Source organism: Arvicanthis niloticus, chromosome 2 (genome assembly GCF_011762505.2).
Source record: "Arvicanthis niloticus isolate mArvNil1 chromosome 2, mArvNil1.pat.X, whole genome shotgun sequence".
NCBI lineage: Eukaryota > Metazoa > Chordata > Mammalia > Rodentia > Muridae > Arvicanthis > Arvicanthis niloticus.
The window spans coordinates 110,609,709-110,630,775 of NC_047659.1; the positions used below are offsets into that span (position 1 = coordinate 110,609,709).

The 21,067-nt window shown below is 36.9% G+C and overlaps 1 protein-coding gene across 22 annotated transcripts in view; it reads left to right on the top strand.

Moving 5' to 3' along the window:
* Macrod2 (mono-ADP ribosylhydrolase 2) overlaps positions 1 to 21,067 on the top strand; it is a 1,857,339-nt gene that overhangs the window by 24,722 nt on the left and 1,811,550 nt on the right. The window lies entirely within an intron of this gene.

Sequence of the window (21,067 nt, forward strand, 5' to 3'; positions counted from 1 at the left end):
TTTTTTTTCTTCAGATTTTTCAGAGACTTTTGTTACTTACTTTTTCTTTGACAATTTTATACATGTAACAGTGTATCTTGATAATATTCATTCCCAACTCCCCCATCTCACTCTCCCTAAGTACCCACAGCTTGTCCTCTTTTTGTGATGATGTCCTCTTTTTCCTCCTGCAACTTACTGAATTCAATTATTGCTGCCTGTTGGAATGTTGACTGATGTTATTAGCTTACTCTTGTAAAAGTAACCAGAGCTGCACCGAGTTCCTACTTGTAGCAGTTATGTTTAGAGAAGCATTTCACAATATTCCTCTCCATTCGTGTCTTTTACCTTCTTTCTTTCTTTTTCATGGTATTTCCTGAGCCTTGAGTTGGGTATGTTGATATTGATGTCCCATTTAAGGCCAAACACTCATTAGTCACTTACTCTTGGCACTTGGGCCAGTTATGAGCTTATGCATTACTGCTGACTTTTGTAGAGAGAAGCTTCTTTGACCAAGATTGAGGGTAACACTAATGTATGGATGTAATAATGTTTAAAAGTCAGCTTAACAGCATGTTCACGTATAAATACATTAGTAGGTTTCCCACTAGGATATATGACCCCCTGAGCCACGGACTTTTGACCAGGTTTATAGTACCAGTATATTCCTTCCTTGGAGCAAGCCTCAAGTTCAATCAAAACAATGAATGGTTGGTTCTTCGAATGACCTTCATGATACTACTGCATCATTGGGTACATCTTGCCTGAAAGGTTGTTACTGTAGCCTGCAGGGTTCACAACTGGGTAATACTGTTGATGAATTTCTCACCCACCAGCCTGTATAGCACCTTCTAGCATTATAAAAGTTAGCCAGCAGGAAGTTTTTAGGTCAGTTCAAGATGGATTTCTTTATGTCCTGTAACCAAGGTGTGTTGTATCTTTAGCAATAGAATCTTACCATCTAATTCTGGTGAGCAAATGAGAAATGGCAGTAATCTGTTGCTTTGGGTGAGGCGGGGGTGGTGGTGGTGGTCTTTAACGTTTCCTGTCTAGTAACTTATAGACAAGTATTCCACATCAAGCATTGAGAGTTTCATTTAATACTCAGTTTTACTTGCATGCATGTTAACTATGAAAATTTCTTTTACAAAGAAATTATATTTTAAAATTAGCTTACAAAGTGATGGGTTTCCTTAAGTTATTATTTTTTTTCTTTTACATCCTTAGTTTTGGTAACCTAATTTCCAACCCCTCTTCTCTGTTTCCTACCCCAATCCTTACTTAAACTTTAAGCCCCCAATATTTCTGTTTTATAACGTGTGTATTCTATATCTGACTTCTTTAAAATCCCTTCTTTCCCAGAGAGAGCGATTGATTTTATATTAATTTTATACTAAAATTTGACAAATTGATCTCAAATTTTGGAAATTAATATAAATGTATGGAAAGAATCTTATAAATCGATTTGTGTGAGCTATTTAAAATAATAGTAACTTTTTATAGTACATGGTTATAATAATGTTAGGTAGCTTTTCTCCAGAAGAGAAGTATTTTTATGACTTTGTACTTATAATTAATCACTTTAATATGAATTCTGAGTCCTGGCTTTTCATTCTTTGGTCTTTTATTTTAATCACTTCCAGAAACAAGTTTTGGTCTATTTTGAACCGTGACCAAATACCTAACAGAACTAAGGTAATGGAGAACCAGAAGGTACAGTCTGGCATGGTAGAGGGCGCAGTCTTTGGCAGCAGAACCTTGACAGCTGACAGCCATCCTAAAACCCCATAGCCAGTTCCTATGGCTCTACATCTGCCAACTGGATCCTAAGCTCCAAAGGTTCCACAGCTCAAAACAGTGTCCCCAATTTGGGACCAGCTGTTCAATCACATATGCCTATGGGGGACATTCCACATTCAAACAATAACTATATTTATATTGTCTAAAATGTGTTCTTTCTTTAAAGAGGTTTTCTTGAATGATGATTCTCATGTGCTGAGGTCTTTTTCTGGGTACTTCTTAATACAAAAAAAAGATGAAGACATACATATGTAAAGGTGTGGCTTTGCTTTAGTCTACCCTAGTGAATTATGCAAACATGTTTGTTAATAGATTGCCTGTAGTGGCAGGAAGCTAGAAACAACCTTAATATTCATCAGAAGAATGAGTGGCCACCATGGGGTATGCTTAGTCTTAGAAAATGGGTTTTCTCTCTTTTTCTATTGAGGTTAAGAAATGTTTATGATATCTCAATAAATGATGAAAGCATGTTCTAATTCACATAAAACTATTTTCAAAAATCTCATTTGAAGTGAGTGTATTTGAGCCTAAATACACTCATAACATATAGGATGGAAAATAAAGAATGAGATTTTTTTTTCAATTTTTTATATTATTTGATTTCAGTAAAAATAATAGATTTTTAAATAAATGATTTTCAAGGAGATGATTAATGTTAAAATATATGAAATAGTTTTGTATTTTATAACTAAAATAAAATTTTAATTACAGAAAATACTTTTAGTGGTTAGTGAAGTACTTAAAATTCTCCCTTAAAATTCTTCCATAAAAGACTCATTTTAGGACCCTTTATGATGGGGAAAGATCTTTGAAAACCCTTAACCTTGACTTCATCTTATCACGATGATTTCTAGCAAGTTTGGAAAATGACCCTGTTGTACTGTCATTCTGAGCACTTCACGTTTACGGCCTTTACCTAGCACACAGTATAGCTGCTGCTCTAATTACCTCTCCATCTTCACCTTTCTCCATAGGCTTTGTACAGAGAGGATTCTCCAGAGCACTGCTAGTATTTACCTTGATTTTATGTTTACTTTCTCTTCTATTACACTGAAAGCTTTTGGGGGCATATTCTGTCTTATTTTTCTTCTCTATGATTGGCATTATATCTAGTAATTGGTATGAATTGATATTTGTGGAAATAATTCTTGCAGCCCTTAAGTGATGGGAAGATAAAAGCTGAATCATGAAAATCTTATTTTCAGCTTTGGATTCCCGAGGAATCTTTTAAAGTTGGCATTCATTACCCCAGTGCTTCACAGTTAGCAAACACTTAGTAAATGAATTAGTTGATCAACTTGAAATAAAAATTGGATGATGTAAATACAAGTTGGTTTTGGAATGTAGTTGCTTTGGTAGAGGTGTTCACTGTTTTTATGTTTTGTTTCTATTGCTCATGAGCACAGGAAATTCTACAGTGCCTGACCTGGGTAGGAAATTCTACAGTGCTTAACCAGGGTAGGAAATTCTACAGTGCTTAACCAGGGTAGGAAATTCTACAGTGCCTAACCAGGGTAGGAAATTCTACAGTGCCTAACCTGGGTAGGAAATTCTACAGTGCCTAACCTGGGTAGGAAATTCTACAGTGCTTAACCTGGGTAGGAAATTCTACAGTGCTTAACCAGGGTAGGAAATTCTACAGTGCCTAACCTGGGTAGGAAATTCTACAGTGCCTAACCTGGGTAGGAAATTCTACAGTGCCTAACCTGGGTAGGAAATTCTACAGTGCCTAACCTGGGTAGGAAATTCTACAGTGCCTAACCTGGGTAGGAAATTCTACAGTGCCTAACCTGGGTAGGAAATTCTACAGTGCTTAACCTGGGTAGGAAATTCTACAGTGCTTAACCTGGGTAGGAAATTCTACAGTGCCTAACCTGGGTAGGAAATTCTACAGTGCCTAACATGGTTAGGAAATTCGACAGTGCCTAACATGGTTAGGAAATTCGACAGTGCCTAACATGGTTAGGAAATTCGACAGTGCATAACCTGGGTAGCTCAGAAGACAACTTATAAGAGTCAGGTTTCTCCTTTCACCATCTGGGATCCTGGGATGGAACTTGGGTCATCAAGTTTGGCAGCAACTACCTTTACTGAGCACACAGTTGTTTTCTTTTAAAATTTGAGTGGAGTTTGTCTTCCTTTGTTTTCCTTTCCTTAGTAAACATCCAATTTGGTTCTCTTTTCTTAGCCAATACAAAGTTCTGTCTGCAAAATGACTTGGTTTATAAAACCATTGCATCCATAGAGATGTAGAAAAGAAAAGGTAATCACTGGAATAAAGCAAAAGGTTCTCCTTCCTTTGTATTGAAGACATTTCTCTTGAAAAATCAGCAAAAATTGGAATTTTTACTTTGCTAAATTGCCAATTAAGTGTAACATTTAATTATTAGCCCATTTTCTGGGCTGAATAATAGATTCCATTTAGATTGAATTAGTCTCTGTGACTTGATGGTTGAAATGCTGAAAAGTTATTAACTGGTAGTTTTAGATATTTTCATGTTACCTCTATGATACTAATTTGTAGTGTGGTTTATTGAAGATTGACTTCATCTTCCTTTAAGTAAGTACTGACTGTAGATGTAGCTCAGTGGTAGAGTACTTTCTAGGCCCATGAGACCTTGCACATTCCTAGTGTTGTAAAAGAAATAACAACAATGGCAAACCAAGCAAGTAGAATATTGTGCAATTTAACATTTCATCAAAGGTGTTAAAATAAGCAAAAACAGTTTTATATGTGCTAAAATGTTTTATTCTGGTATCTAGCTATATCTTACCCTGAAATCAGGATAAAGGATTTGATTTAGTAAAACTATATTAACTACAAATCTCTTTACAACAGCAGCCTGTTAAACTTTTTCTGCTCCCCTTTTCATTATTTTGCAGGTAGCTTTTGACTCTCGCTGAGAGAACGAATTCATCTTTGAATACTGCTCTTTCTAATTTTCATCCTCAGAGATTAGTTTCCAAATTACTCTGTGGTAGTTGTACAGATCTTTCTCTGTCAAAATGGTTCATTTATAGTTCTGAAGACTTTAACCTTGGGTTCCCATCCCACTTCCACAAGTGCACACATTAGGCATTTAAGTTATCAAAGACAGCAATCCTCCTACCTTGAAACTTGTATAAAAAAGTCTCGTCAAGTGATTTTTTTTTGTATGATGAATTTTCATTTTCCAGAAATAGCTCATCGTGAATATTTTATTTTTTAAATACTTTCTAGCTGAATTATTAAGCTTTCTTCAAATAAAATTGCCAGTTTCCTTCAGCTTATTTCTTGAAAAAGGATTTTTAAGTTTACCTTCATGTTTACTTATTCTGACTTTTATTAGTACTGTAAAGACAAAAAGTGTCTTTTTATTGCTTAATGTAGAAATGAACCTGCCCATAAATAGAAAACAATAGTTTTTTTCCCATAAAGGCTGTTGTTGGCTTCCCCATCCCTGAGACCATTACCTGAAGGCTCTGCATTTGGGGATGCAGACGGATCTTCACTTTCTGGGGTTTACAGGCTCTAGAGACAATTTTGTTACAGCTGTCACAACATCTTGACCTGTCTCTGGAATCCATGTTGGATACTGGATGCCTCCCTGTGGAATATTCAGCATGTTGTTGACAGTGGGCTGGTCCCTGAAACATAATGTTCAAGGTCTGATTCCCAGAGCTTGTGGTGACCTAACTTAGTCACAGGACTAAGACAAGGAGAATATGTGGATTATCTGGTTAAGTCAGTAACCAGTGTCATAGTAAGAAACACAGGAAGAGGGCTGGAAAGATGGCTCAGTGGTTAAGAGCACTGACTGCTCTACCAGAGGTCCTGAGTTCAAATCCCAGCAACCACATGGTGGCTCACAACCATCTGTAATGAGATCTGATGCCCTCTTCTGGTGTGTCTGAAGACAGCTACAGTATACTTGTATATATAATAATAAATAAATCTTAAAAAAAAAAAAAAAAAAAAAAAGAAACACAGGAAGAGCCAGGAACAGGGCAGAACATGGGGTGCTGTGGCCACAAAGAGACATTTGGAACCACCAGAAGGTGAGAGATGGGAAGGATCCTCCCCTAAATGCCCCGATGGAAACCAAGCCTGTCTGAGTTTTGGGAAAGTAATTTCCTCAGGTTTGTGATTTATCTTATTGGTTGATAAGGTTCCTTGAGTTCAGGAGACTAAGCTGTGTCTGTTGGGGTAAAGCTCCTTTCAACATTTACTGGGAGCTTGTGCTCAGTGTATAAGAAGGTAAGATGGGATCTCTCATGGAGGATGTTTGTAAGGAGTGATTTCCCCCAGTGATAAAAGCTTTCACAGGATGATTCTTAGAGACTGCCACGAGTAGATGTAGGTGATTGAAAAAAATTCCCTGAGTGGGCGGTTAAGGGATTGGGTAGAAGTGGATATCTGAACGCTGCAGAGGGTATTGCCTGCCAAGTGCACATTGTTACAGTAACAGCTCATAGAAGACTGGATGTTGGAAGATGAGTCTGCAAAAAAAGCATGGGTGGTCTAGTCACAAGAAGTCCTCTTGGCCTGTGGTATCTTATCTTAAAGATGACAAGGGGTCTCCAGAAGTGTTTTTTGTTTTGTATTTTGCATTTGAAAGGGAATATTACTATTAAGATTAGAGGAAGAATTGGAGGGGCTAAATTTAAGACTTAAGCACAAGCCCAAATAAGGAATCAGCCTGTTTTCTTAAGAGATTCAGAGGATAGGATAAGATGAACATGGGATGGGGTAGTATTCTGACACTTGGAGGCTGGTTCTGCAGAGAAAGAACATGAAGCATGTTTCTCTGACCCCAAGAAATTCACACTTGAAAATTTAGATATCTGTGTCTTACAGTACCACTTAGCTTAGAAACTGGTCAAACTGAGGCAGTTGCTTTAGTTCTAGAAAGAAAAAATAAACAGTCATTAGAGGTGTTTTTTAATGCTCGTTGCCCTGACTGAACAATCTGTAGGCACATGTTTGAGAATAGTCTTTTGTGGGATACAATACATTTGTTACTGATTTGTGTGTGTGTATGTGTGTGTGTATCATAAAAATACAAAGGTAGATGTGTTTCTTTCAAATATCAAGCATTATATATACCAAAGCTAGTTTAGGAAATAGTATTATATATATACATATATATATACTTACATTTGCAATCTTACAGTTGTCTTGTTTGAAACTTCAAACAAGTATTAATCCATACAGTTAAGTTTAAAAAGGAGAAACGTGGGATTGAGTTTTCTTGCCTAATTTTTAATCATGTTTTAAACATGTCCAAAATTATTCAACCACAGGAACACATTTTATTACCTAAAAAAAAAAATGAGGGTAAACAGTAGAGTAGGTTGTAGTTCTGTGGTACCTCCTCCCTAAGCATCTTTTAAAAATAATCTTTGCAATGCTGCCCTCTAGTGATAGCTTTGTGACATGCATGATTTCTGAGAAATGGTCCCATCACAGTGTCTCACTAGTTCTCTGCTTTAGCCTGTGTTGAGTTTCTTCCTTCTCACTCATCAGTTTTGTTCATTATGCCATGGCTTTTATTATTGAATGATAGTAGGGAGATATCATGAGCTTTGGATTAATCATGAATTGTCACACTTTCTTGTATTAGCATGTATATTTCTTAATTATCAACTTTATTCAGTTTAAAAATTTTACACATTGAGTGTAGAATTTTTTATGTTAGTCTCCTCCATAGGTGAATAATGTCCTTTTATCAATGTCAATTTTATGTTTTAGAATTTTTCTCTTAAAATATTTAATTAGATTATAAATATGTATATATTTGTTTTAAAGGCCCTGTAATTTGTTTTGAATTGTTATTTTCTAACTTTCTAACTGAATAGTTTCTTCCTGGTTTTTCTAATAATTTGGTTTTACTGTCTCTCTATTTCTCTCTTCTCCTTTTTTCTCTCTCTGTGTAAGTTTACTGTTTGCTTCCTAGTACAACTTTGACTAAATGTCATTATATATATCTACACAGATTAAGTTTGTAATTACTTGATTTTCAATAAAATGGACCTGTAATTTCTGTAATTTCCTTGACTTAGTTAGGGACCAGGGATTTGGCTCGGTTGGTAAAGTGCTTGAAGAACAAATGTGAAGACCTAAGTTGGAATTCTAAGCATCTGTGTAAAAGCTGATCCTGATGACATGCATTGGTAACTGTACAAGCAAGGCAGAGCTCCAGTGCTGCCTGGCCACTCAGTCTGGGCTCAGTGAGGGACTGTCTCAGGAAATAAGGTCAAGAGTTACAGGAGAACAACATTCAATGTTGACTTCTGCCCTCTCTGTGTACACACCCATATATAAAAAACATACACATATATGCGCAACAAAATAAAAACTATTTAAAAAATATTTAGGGTATTTTAAAACTATGAAATACATGTTTTTAAAATATTGGTAGAAGAATAAATCATATGTGAATTTCTTCAAGAATGCATTTTTCTTTTTTATTGGATATTTTATTTATTTACAATACAGATGTCATCCCCTTTCCCCATTTTCCCTCCCTACAACCCCCCATTCCATTCCCCCTCCTCCTTTATGCTTGTATACTATTTTAATTACATGCGTGTATTAAGGTCAGTTCTAGGTTGAGGGTCTAGCAATACGATAGATGCAAATATTCATTTTAAGCAGCATTTAAACTGTTTCTCAGGCACGGAGGAACAAGGTGCACTCTGGCAGATATAAGGTGATACGTGTATATAACTCTGATATATGTTGTTTATGACTAATTCAACCATTGTGTATTTAGGAGCATTATATTAGAGTTATGTATAACTGTTGTTTGATAATCATTTTTTTTCAGTTCTTAACATGTTTTACTTATACTTTATTTGATTTTAAAACTTCATTATTGATACTTTCATAGTGGGTTTTACTTTTGTTAACTAACAGTAACCTATTCTAATAAATCTTGCAGGTCATTTGGCTATCCAAACTGGGGGAGAAGAAACTTGACCCGTGGTTCTCACTATGCACAATTACTGAAAATTTAAATGTGAAAAGTAAAATAATGAAGCCTCTAGATACCTTCCTTGTCTTCAAATAGGCTAGCATTTTCTTTTTTTGAGTTACTGTCTGTAGTGAGGAGAGCACTAGAGTTCCTTCGAGGATTTTTTCCCAAAGAAAGGAAGCTTAAGAAGTGTTTATTTTTTTAAAAATTAAGTCTTGGTATTTACTTTTATAGTCTTATGACTTTTCTTTATGTCCCTAGGTCATGCATATATTTCTGGCTATTGGTTTTCAGAATTGTATAACCTTTTCTGTATTTTTGACACGTTCATACACATAATATATTACAAAAATATTTAACCTCTTTTATTACTTTCTCTTTTTTTCACCATCTTCCTTTCTCTCTTGATCCCCATTTCTCACCTAGTTCCCCAATGGCTATACCATTGGAGAAAATAGCCCTCTCTTTTCTAGCACCCGTGAGCAGTCATTAGCGCTTTAGGAAGGGGTGGCACCTAAGGGTCACCTTTTTGATGAGTTGGATGAAAAGCTGGAGGGTTGAGCCTTGGGCAAGTATCCACACCTGCTGTGCGGTCATGACTGTAATGGCAGTGTCCCATCTGGATGGTAGCATTTCAGGATGTCTTTGCCGTCCTCTGGCACATACTCTTTTTTTTTTTCTTTCTCTTGTGTGATGCTCCTTGGTCCTTGAATGGAGAAGTGGTGTTGATGTCCTGTTAATCACTTATTCCCTCTGCTTTGACCAGATAGGAGTTTCTTCATTACATTACCTCTGTAGAAAGGAACTTCTCTATCCCTTCCTGAGACTGCACTAGTTTGTGGACATAAGCATAAATATGTAGAGGGAAGTTTGGTACATTCACTTAGGGAAATGATGGTCGGTTCTCCTGCCTGGATCTATTCCCTCCCTTACTATAGACTTTTGACAAGGTTTATAATATCAAACATGCACTATATCCGTTCAATGAGAATGGCTATATAAAAAATAGCAGATGCTGCCGAGGTGTGGAGAGGGGAACACGTTTTCAGTGTTGGTAGGAGTATAGAAGGATACAGTCACTATGGAACTCAGTATGGTCAGCTTGCCAAAATGCTAAAAATAGAATTTATATATGATCCAGCTACCACTCCTGGATATATACTTAAAGGAATTTTTATTCTATAATATATATACACCAGCATATCCATGTTCAATGTTCAGCAGGAGTCTGTGCACCATAGCTCGGAAATGAAACCAGCCTAGAGTCCAACATCTGATGAATGATAATGAAAATGAGATACATATATGTAATAGAATTCTAGTCAGCCTTAAAGAAATGAAACTATGAAATTCCCTGGAAAATCAATGAAGCTGGAAAATACTATACTAATTGAGGTAAACAAGGCACAGAAAGACACTGTTCTTCCTCATATGGATCCTAGCTCTGAATATTGAGTTCTGTATTCAAATTTAAGTTAGTATCTATAGAGGACAGAAAGCAAGAAAGGGAAGGCGAACAGTTAATGAGGAAGATATGATAAAACACAGAGGGTATAAAAGTGTGTGTGTTGGGAATAGACGGGGAAGCTAGGTGTTAAAATACTTATACAGGGTTAGATCAAGGGGATGAGGTAAGTGAAATTGGGAGAGGGTTAACAAAACCTCAAGATTTGTGATAAAGCCATATACAAACCTGCTACTTTATGAATACACACACACACACACACACACACACACAAACAAATGACATTCATAGTGGTAGCATTCATAGTGGCAGCAGGTGCTATGCAGGCTGCTGTGAGAGAAAACTCATCAAGTCTCATCTAGTCATAAACTACGTGTAATATAATACCTACCTTCTAGGCAAACTGTGCCCACTGGTGTAATAGTGGCATGACTATTTGGGGTAACAACTGCTTTTGTGATTGGATAGAGGTCACTCCAATGGAAGGAAACTCACAATTATGCTATAAATCTGGCTTAAAATATTTTCTCAACACCACAGGAAATAAAACTAAATAACCATCAGCGGCATAAAGGAAAAGAATTTATAACAGAAGGTTTCAATAAAAGATAAGACAAATCCAAGAATACTTGCAGTGTGCATGCTTGACAAATAATTTTTGTCTTTATTATGCAAATGCATATTCAATTTGATAAAGACAGAAATCCCAGTCAAAAAATGGGAAAGAGAATTTAACAGGTATTTAATAAAATACTTTTCATGGTCAGTTGGAGTTGACTTGGACATCTAGAGCTATGACTATGCAGTTTAGTTGTGGAAGGAAGACCCACCTTGAATAAGGGTGGCACCAGTTTATGGGCTGGGATCCCTGACTCAATAAAAATGGAGAGAGAGAGGAGAGAGAGAGAGAGAGAGAGAGAGAGAGAGAGAGAGAGAGAGAGAGAGAGAGAGGGGAGAGGGGAGAGGGGAGAGGGGAGAGGGGCGAGGGGAGAGGGGAGAGGGGAGGAGAGGGGAGAGGGGAGGAGAGGGGAGAGGGGAGGAGAGGGGAGAGGGGAGAGGGGAGGAGAGGGGAGAGGGGAGGAGAGGGGAGAGGGGAGGAGAGGGGAGAGGGGAGAGGGGAGAGGGGAGAGGGGAGAGGGGAGGAGAGGGGAGAGGGGAGGAGAGGGGAGAGGGGAGGAGAGGGGAGAGGGGAGAGGGGGGGAGAGGGGAGAGGGGAGGAGAGGGGAGAGGGGAGAGGGGAGGAGAGGGGAGAGGGGAGGAGAGGGGAGAGGGGAGGAGAGGGGAGAGGGGAGGAGAGGGGAGAGGGGAGAGGGGAGGAGAGGGGAGGAGAGGGGAGGAGAGGGGAGGAGAGGGGGGAGAGGAGAGAGGAGAGAGGAGAGAGGAGAGAGGAGAGAGGAGAGAGGAGAGAGGAGGGAGGAGGGAGGAGAGAGGAGAGAGAGAAGAGAGAGGGAGAGGAGAGAGAGGAGAGAGAGGGAGAGGAGAGAGAGGAGAGAGGAGAGAGGGGAGAGAGAGAGAGAGAGAAAGAGCGAGAGAGCAAGCGAGAGCAAGCGCAAGTATTCATCTCTATGGGCTTCCTGATTGTGAGTGCTTGTGAGCTTATGCTTCATGACTTCTCTACCATAATGGGCTACACCCCGAAAACAGGATGCAAAAGAAACCCTTCCTAAGTTGTTTCTTGTTAGATGTTCATCACAGCAGTAAGAAAAATAATATAAGTGGCTAATAAAAGTGGTAAAAAGTCACCAGGTTAATGCTGATTAAAACCATAGTAAGGCAACCTTATAAGACTAAGTAGAATGGTTAAAAAGAAAAAGATGAAAAACATTACATTCTAGTAAAATATGCAGGACTATGAAACTCCCATTCTGCTTCTGGAACATTCATTTCTGAAAATTATCTATTAGTGTCTTCATAGAGGGATGTGTGTGTGTGTGTGTGTGTGTGTGTGTGTGTAGTGCATATGTCCAGTAATTTTAGTACAATTGAGAGAGAACTAGTAAACAAGAAATAAATCTCTCTCAATGTTTTTATTAAGAAATACCTGGAGATAAAAATGTCTATTGCTAGTAAAACAGATAAATTGTATCTTCCAGCCAATACTGTATAGCAATGAGAACAAGAGTAAAACACAAATTATAGCTGGATATAGCAGCAAAGAAAATATGTAAACATTTCATTGATCATAGTAAGCCCACAAAAAGCATGCTGTGTATTATTTTATGCATATGAAATTCAAAAGCAGGAAAAACTAGAATGAGACTTCAGGACAGTGGTTACTTTTGGGTGAAAAAAGTGGTCCTGGAGTCTTTTATGTCTAGTGATGCGCTTCTCTCAACACAAGTGTTGGTTGCATATGTATATTGACTTTGAGATATTTTAGTGAGTTGTTCATGGCCTCTTGACTCTTCTCTCTCTCTCTCTCTCTCTCTCTCTCTCTCTCTGTATGTGTATATATATATATATATATATATATATATATATATATATATATATATATATATATGATTCTTTAAAAAAGGCCATTGAAAAACAAAATGTTTCTTCAGTGAGAAGACATTCAATTAGACTAATAATTTAAATCCAGTACAGTACAGCCCTATTTCACCCTCTAAAGGTGCCAAAAATTAAATTCTGCTGCCAGCCTCACACCTAATCTCATCTGTGTGTCCTGCTTGAGTGGCAGGGTATTTTAGAAACAGCTCTTCTCTCCCCAGACACAATAAATGAAAATCACGGAAATCATTGTGTTTTATTTCCTTCAACTGCAATTTAAAATTTTTTCATTTGCTGGTAATATCTTTTACCTCTTTAAATATTTTACTGTTTTCTTCATACTATTTTTTTTTTTTAAAAAAATACTCATTTAGTAGGCTTTGAGGAGTTTGGCTCATTTTCATTTGTTGCATAATTTGTTTTTACACTTAAATTTTAATGCCTTGTTTCTATTATTATGCAGAATGCATTCTTTATATGTATATATATATCCTATGCTCATTTTAAAATTTATTTAACATTTACTTCATGCATATATATATGCATATATATATATATATATATATGATATGTGTGTGCACATGCCAAAATGCATGTGTGGAGGTTAGAGGACAACTTTGTGGGTTCCCAGTCTATAAATCAGGTTGTCAGGTTTCTGAGGCAAGCACCTTTACTTACTGAACTGTCTCACTGGTCTTACACACACACTTTATTTATAATTTTACTGAAAATTATCTTTTACTGAAAATTTCCAAGTACTTGAGTATATTTTTACTTATCTATATTAAGAATAAATTAAATTATAAAAATGTACATAGTTGAAGCAGGAAAGCTCTAACTTCTCTGTTTTTTCTCTCAGCCTTTCTATTGATGTTCATGATTCAGGGTAAACATTAAGACACTGTAAATTTTTGTATTTTACTTAGTCTCAAAAGTTAATCATGGTTGAATAAAATACATCTGTTCCTAGGAGTTAGCTGTAGTCCTATCCTTAATTTTGTGACCCTATTTACATTCATTTATTTACTCAGTTGTGGGTAATTGTTGCTGGAGATCACTGAGGCACCAGCTATGGGTAGGGTGGCTCTGGGAACACAGAGAGGGTTCCTCCAGGCTGGAAGTTAGGCCTGGCTGCTGTGGCTCACTAAAGGCCTCTCCACGGTTCCCAATGACACAAGAAAATCCATGGGTTTTTACAGGCTTTAATGTCATGGTGGATGGTGGATGGATCTGGATGCACCCTCCCAAAATCCAGGGCAGACCTGAGTTAAATCCGGAGGGAAAGAGATGGGAGGGGCTGGGGAGGAATGCTTAATTGGCTACACCCTCTGGCCTTCAGGTACCTCATTAGTATGTAAATCTCCCTAGGGCCTGAGGCCTGTTAATCATGCCCTCTACCTGTGCCCTAAGTGACTGAAGGGTGCAGGTTGAATGGAGATTAGACTTCCTGTCAAGTGCCTGGGTTCTGGGGGCGTGGCCAAACACCCACAACCCAAGAACCAGGATACCCTTCCACTCATTCAAAACTTTATTGAATATCTGCTGGATATGAGACACTGCTCTAAGTAGAAAGAAAGAAGGAAAGAAAAGAAAAGAAAAGAAAAGAAAAGAAAAGAAAGAGAGAGCCCTCTATCCTAGCAAGCTTTATGTTTTGGGGGTAGGTGGCTGATAAATGAATAATACATTTTTGTATTTTGAAGGATAATTGGAAGAGAATAAATCTGATAATCAGATGAAGTGATAGAGAACGGCAGGTAGCAGTTGGGATTGAGGATGTCTTAGTTGGTCATAGAAACATTTGAAGCAGTACCGTTTACTCTGAAAGTTGGAGAATTAGGGTAGAAAAGAACAGGAAAGAAAGTTGAAGACTAGAAAAGCCAAGTTAAGAATAGTCCAGGCTTGAGGTCAGCTAGTGTCCCCGTAAGGTAATAACTATCCTTTTGGGGGTGGATGTCTTCATATGCATTTGCATTTCTATGTGTGTGTTCATGTAGAGGCCAGAGGTCTTCCTAAATCATCTTATGTTTTTGAGATGTGGTCTCTCACTGAACATGGAACATGCAAATTTGACATAGCTGACTGACTAGTGAACTTCAGGATTCCTCCTGTCTTCGTCTCCCAGTGTTATGTTTACATGAACTACCTGCCATGTTCAACTTTCTACATAGTTGCTGAGGGTCTGAACTCAGGTTCTTATGCTTGAGCATGAAGTACTTTACCCACAAAGAGACATCCCAGTTCCAAGAACTTCCATTATTAAAAAATGTTTATTTATTGTTTACTGAATTTTCCTTTTCTTTATTTTGTTGTACTGGGGATTAATATAAAGGGTCATACATGCAAGGCAAGTACTCTGGACTGAGGTATTTTCAGACCCTTACTTGGTTTTTATTCTGACATGGCAATCTCACTCTTCAGACCTTTGACTCATTTTTATCCTGCTTAGCCTCCATAACTGTAGGAATTAATATAGGTCAGCATCTCTAGCTTTCCTGCTTAATAACTTTTTTAGGTCTATCTGTGAAATATTTGAAATACAGTCATGAACAAAAGAGATAATGTTTTGTTTTTATAGTTCTTACGTTTTTCCTACAACAGGGAATCAGAAGGACAAAATACTTTAGACTATGTTAAATGCTATGAAGAAAATAAAATGGATAGCGTGATAGAGTGAGGAGATGGCACAGGAGGTAGGAAAGTAACAAAATGCCTTCTCAAGTGCTGGTATTTAAGAACTTGGAATTTGGTAGTACATATTGAGGAATTGGAAGAGATCCTAGGGCCAGGTTTCATTTGGGTTAGAACCAAGGGGTAGAAATCTGAGTAGGATTGTGTCAGTTCTTATATGGTATAAGCTTAGACTTCTTTCTTTTCCTTAAGAGTATTAGAAAACTGTATAGTGGCATAAGACACATTTGCTTTAATAAAAATACCAGTTAGTTCAGGACCTCAAACAGAAGTTACTTTGTTAGGAACAACTCAGTGTGAAGTTGCTACCTGATTCTTTTCTACAATGTTGTCTAAAGATTCTGATTCTTTCTATCTTAGTCTTTACAGTGCTGTTATCTGTGTCTATAGTTTAGGCTTCCTCAATGTCTACCTGCCCATGATTTTGAGCTTAGAAAAAGGAGAAAATGGATAACAATTTTCTTTGAATCAGAACAGAAAGGGACAGAGGTCTTTGGTGTGGGAATGAGGACCATTAATCCTTTTTCTTAGTTTTGATGAACACAGTGCTGAAGAGTAAATAAAAGGCTGTCTTTTTAGGAGAATTGATACTCTTAAGAGACAGCTGAGTGCCAGCGAAGTCAAGAAGCTAAGGAATCATTTAAAGGATATACTGAAGATATAATGGGATTTCTGGTCTCAGAAGTCACAGAAGCATGCACAAGAAATATTTGAGAGAGGTTGGAGGATGGGAAAGGTTAAGCTTATAAAGAAGGAGAATTAGTATTTTTGGTACTGCTTTTAGTGTGTATTGTCAATCCATTTATGCCTTGACATTCTTGCTCAGGTTATTGTGACATGTTTATGAGTTTACTTAAAAAAAGAAATATTTTAAGATATGTATACAGGTAATATATTTGTTGAACTTTTGTGTGTCTTGGTCAGTTAATCCAATATAATCTTTGTTTCATTGATTCATATATTCAGATTTATTGACATATTTTAAAAATATTCATTGTTTATATCCTTGTTTATATATCTGATACCTTAGTAATAAACCATGAAAACATTGTCTTGTGTAATCCTATGCACCGACTAAAAAGCAGACAAATTATGTATCTCACATGCTTCTGTCACTGTAAAGCCATCACATTTTCTATTTTATTTTATTAGAGAAGCACATGCATTCTTGTACACAAAGGTTGCTAACTATTATGGGATTTCCTTTGAATTGTATTTTGGGTGGATACACTGTTGGTTTTATGTCACTGAAGTAAAGTCTACTGCTAAAGAGTCTTACAATTCTTATCTGTTGCTACTTATTTGAGTTGTATGGATTTGTTTAAAGTTTGTTTTAAAAATTGTATACAAATATGAGCATTGGTTTTAAAACAACTATACAATTTTATAAAACAAAATGAAACACCTAAAAAGTACATTGTTAATTTTTTTAGTACTTAGTGGTGATTTAGAGATGCTTATGATTTTATGTATAATTTCTGAGAGTCTGATGTTACTCACACACAAATCATTGAAGAAAAAGGCAGGGAGCACATTGGCCTAGAGATCTAGGAAGATAAATAAATGTCCAGATACTCTATGAAAATTTATTTCTCTGAAATATCCTAAAGTTTGGATCTTATAATATTCCTTAGTTCCTCAAGATGTACTTCTTACCTCTAATCTGATTTCTCTAATAGCACGATATCTAAGTATAGTTGTGCAGTCCAGCATCACCAGCATCTCGAGCCCAGCTCTTCCTTCCTTGTTTGGAGAGAGGTTCAAGGAGATATTTTTGAGTCAGTAAGTTAATAGTTTTAACTTTGTATGGGCCTTCTTGTTTGAGACAAGGTCTTACTATACAACCCTGGCTTGGCTTGCCTGGCTCTCCCTATGTGGATCCTGCTGGTGGTGAACTTGTAGCCACCTTGCTGAGTTGTGAGATTATGGACATGCACTACCAACTACAGCAACTTTTATGTTTTATGAATGAACATATTCTATTGTTGGAATTCTAGGCACAGTTAAAATTATGTCAGTGTTGAAATGTAGGCTAGTAGTGTAGAAGAGTGGTCCTTTCCAATATATTAAAGAATAATCTAAATGTCTTGAGCCCTCCTTGAAGGGATTTTTTGTCTGATTCTTTGGAATACAGATGGTAAAACTATCTTAAAGATTGCAAAACAATAGATAAAAGCTTTAAATTTATTGATTTGTGGAAGCAGGAAATTAAAGCACCATGTATATATTGTTACCTGCATTAATTTGCTATACCACTCTATTATTCACTAAAATATTTTAAATGATTAACTTTAACATTTCTTTTATATAATCTGTTTTTTTTTCATTATCTCCCCTACGCTGCATCCATTTTCCCTGGTTTCTTTTGGTAAATGAATATTTACCATGTGCCAGTAATTGTGCTATGGATCTGGAAGAAGTGAGTTATGGAGAACTCAAGAATTTAACCTGGAAATTCTCCTCTACAGGTTGAGAATCATTTCTAAAACTAGAATAGTCTGTATAGCATATGGAGTGGAGAATTCACAAAGGCTCCACCTTGATACTGGTTCCTAAAGGACACATAGGAGGTTGTAATAGGATGAGAGCATGTGTACAGATGTGGAAACTTTAGAGACTGGTCTTGCAGGGGAAGGTGATAAGGAAATCATAAAAATAGATCAACAAGACAGGTGAGGGCCTGGGGATGGTATGTTTTGACTTCATTTGTTTCTATGTAACAACTCAAGAAGAGAAGATAAATTTGAGATAATTTAAAGTAAAATTTGTAGGATTTGGATACTCAGTTATTCAATATTTGGATACTCAATATTCAATTTGGATATTAAGTTATTCAAAATTGTAGGAATCGAGGGATGACTAATTGGAAAAATTGAGGAAGATACAGATTCTAGTAAGCTGTGACTTCTAAAAAAAAAAAAAATCAGCCATATTCAGATAAACACAGAGCTTCTAATCTGATGGTGTCGTCAGGCCTTATCCTTTCTATAGTCTTCTCAGCAAGTGATCACTTCCTCACTGCTTACTGTTTTAAGCCAAGTTTCTATCAAGTTTCTATATTTTTTCCCTTTTACTTCTATTTAAATAAAGCAGTATGGTTTTACAGTCTGCATTTCCTCTTCCTCTTCCTCTTCCTCTTCCTCTTCCTCTTCCTCTTCCTCTTCCTCTTCCTCTTCCTCTTCTTCTTCTTCTTCTTCTTCTTCTTCTTCTTCTTTTTGTTTTGTTTTTGTTTTTTTGTTTTTTCAAGACAGGGCTTTTCTGTGTAGCCCTGGCTGTCCTGGAACTCATTCTGTAGACCAGGCTGGTCTCAGAAATCCACCTGCCTTTGCCTCCCAAGTGTTGGGATTAAAGGCATGTGCCACCACTGCCTGGCTTCTGCATTACTTCTAATGTATGTAGGTGGCATGTGACTCAAAAATTCTACATTAGTTGAAACTAAATAAACAATGAGTGATGCATTCAAGGTTATATGTGTGAAAGCATTCACATATTATTTAATGATAAAAATAGGAAATGATTGAATGCCTTTCAAAACAGGAATTTATTTGACAAATTAGGATATCTGTTTGCTGGACAGGTAAGTTAGGGAAGTCCCATACTTTTGAAATAAAGGGTGATCCCATGTTCTCAGCAAAAGTGAGCTTTATTGTTTATTTTATAAGAGAGGATTTGAGGACAAACAACTGGAAATTTCACTTCTGTTGTGCCTTAGGGACACAGATCTTTACACCTTATTTCTGTGTCATATTGCAGGGTATCCAGGCTTAGCTGGAAACATGTCTATAATTTGATTTTATTGAGACCCTTGGTATTGCCATGATGGTTCTACCCAGAAGGACATTTCTGCCTTCTTGTTTCTTGACTGTAACATGTGAAGCTGCTAATGACCTTTTCTTTTTTTTAAGCTACATTTTCTTTTCTGAGTCATTATGTCTGTTTCGTGTACTTTCCATTTGTCTAGTGTGTACACGTTGGTGTTCTTCAGTATTCTGGCTTTGGTTCATTTCATTTCAGTTCTACCCTTAATGGTCTTACTCAGGACCACTACCATTTGCCACTTCCTAAACCCAGCTATCTAGCCTGAACTTCTGTCTTTTGAGAAAACAATTCATATTTATGAACATTCTATAGGAAACTTGGAGCTAACATAATCAAGACTGGCACAATTATATTCCTTCCCAAATAACTTCTCACATCTGCTCACATCTGCATAGCTTCTCATCAGCAACCTAGGAGCCAGCAAAACCAATCCAGCAGTTTTCTGGCATCTCTCCTCTGAGGTCCTATTCTCCATAGATATGCCTCTGGGTTATTGTGCCCATTCTTGTTGTCTCCTGTTTTCATTGCCACAGTCTTAGTTCAGCCAGGGTTATTTTGAGAACTTCCTTACACATCCTTTTCTATTCCGGCTCCTTTCCAATCCTAGTTAATGATTAAGTAGGCCATTGACTTTTTTTCTCCTGGCATTTGGTGAACACTGGTTGTATGTTTTAAGTTGTATAACATCTGTTGTGATTCCAAGTGCAATTCAGCTAATAAATTATACTACTATTAATAAATGAGCAATTGTGAATAAAGAGAAACCAAGAATGATAATTGTACTATTTAAGTAATTATCACCATAATATTTAAGGAAATTTGGAAGAAAATTAAATACTACTTTCACACAAGTAGGAGCAGTACACTGGAGAGAAAAGAAATAGGTTTTAGTATTTTAAATGTTTAATTTAGTACACAGAGAACTGAGTCTAAGTAAAAAAAAATGGTATTTGTTGTAAATATTAGTGCTGTGCAAAGAAAGCAAGAACAAAAAGTCTCTCAACAGTTGATTGATCTGTTCAACCTCTGCTACTTTAATGTAGTTGGACTCCTTGGGCCCTGCCAAGGCTGCACATAGCAGAAGGCCTTGGATACCACCCCTGTTCTGACACGTTAGCTGAGTACGGGTATGTGGCTCACCTGTTTCATTCTCTTTCTGCTGGTGTTGAATCTTCTGATGGCTGTCCCTCATACTCTCCACATTATCAACCCAACACTTTCTCACCTACCTCCATACTGCATCTCTTTTCTGAGCACAGGTCATAACTTTGTTTTGTTGGTTGCATCACTTCTGGGTTACCTGGTAAGGTAACATGTTTGGGTATAGTACATTTTGCAAAATATTATCTGGATGGCATAGATGATGCAGAGAAAGAATTCTGTCCAAGCTTTCAGATTAGTAATAATCTCTCCTCACATGTATTTTTGATAGTGACTTAATTTCTGTTAATTTTATGTACTATTGAGCCCAAGTGGTCAGCCCTAGGCCTCCTTTGTCTTGCATATACTCTTTCTGCCTGCCTTAGAGTACAGGAATCAGGAGGTGCCAGATCCACTTCAGAAGATAGTAGAGCCCAATGAACTTTAGGATTATAATTCCTTTTTTTTTTTTGGGTGGGTGAAGGTGATAAGAAGCATAATAAATACTTTTGCTCTCTTTTAAAATTACCCAGTATTCCCCACTAGCATGCTCACTCTCCTTGTTGCTGTGTATAAATTTTTTTCTTTCTTTCTTTCTTTCTTTCTCTCTCTCTCTCTCTCTCTCTCTCTCTCTCTCTCTCTCTCTTTCTTTTTGATACCTCCAGAAGTTTTTTATTTTTTAATTCAATATTTTTATTTCTTTACATTTCAGATGTTATCCCCTTTC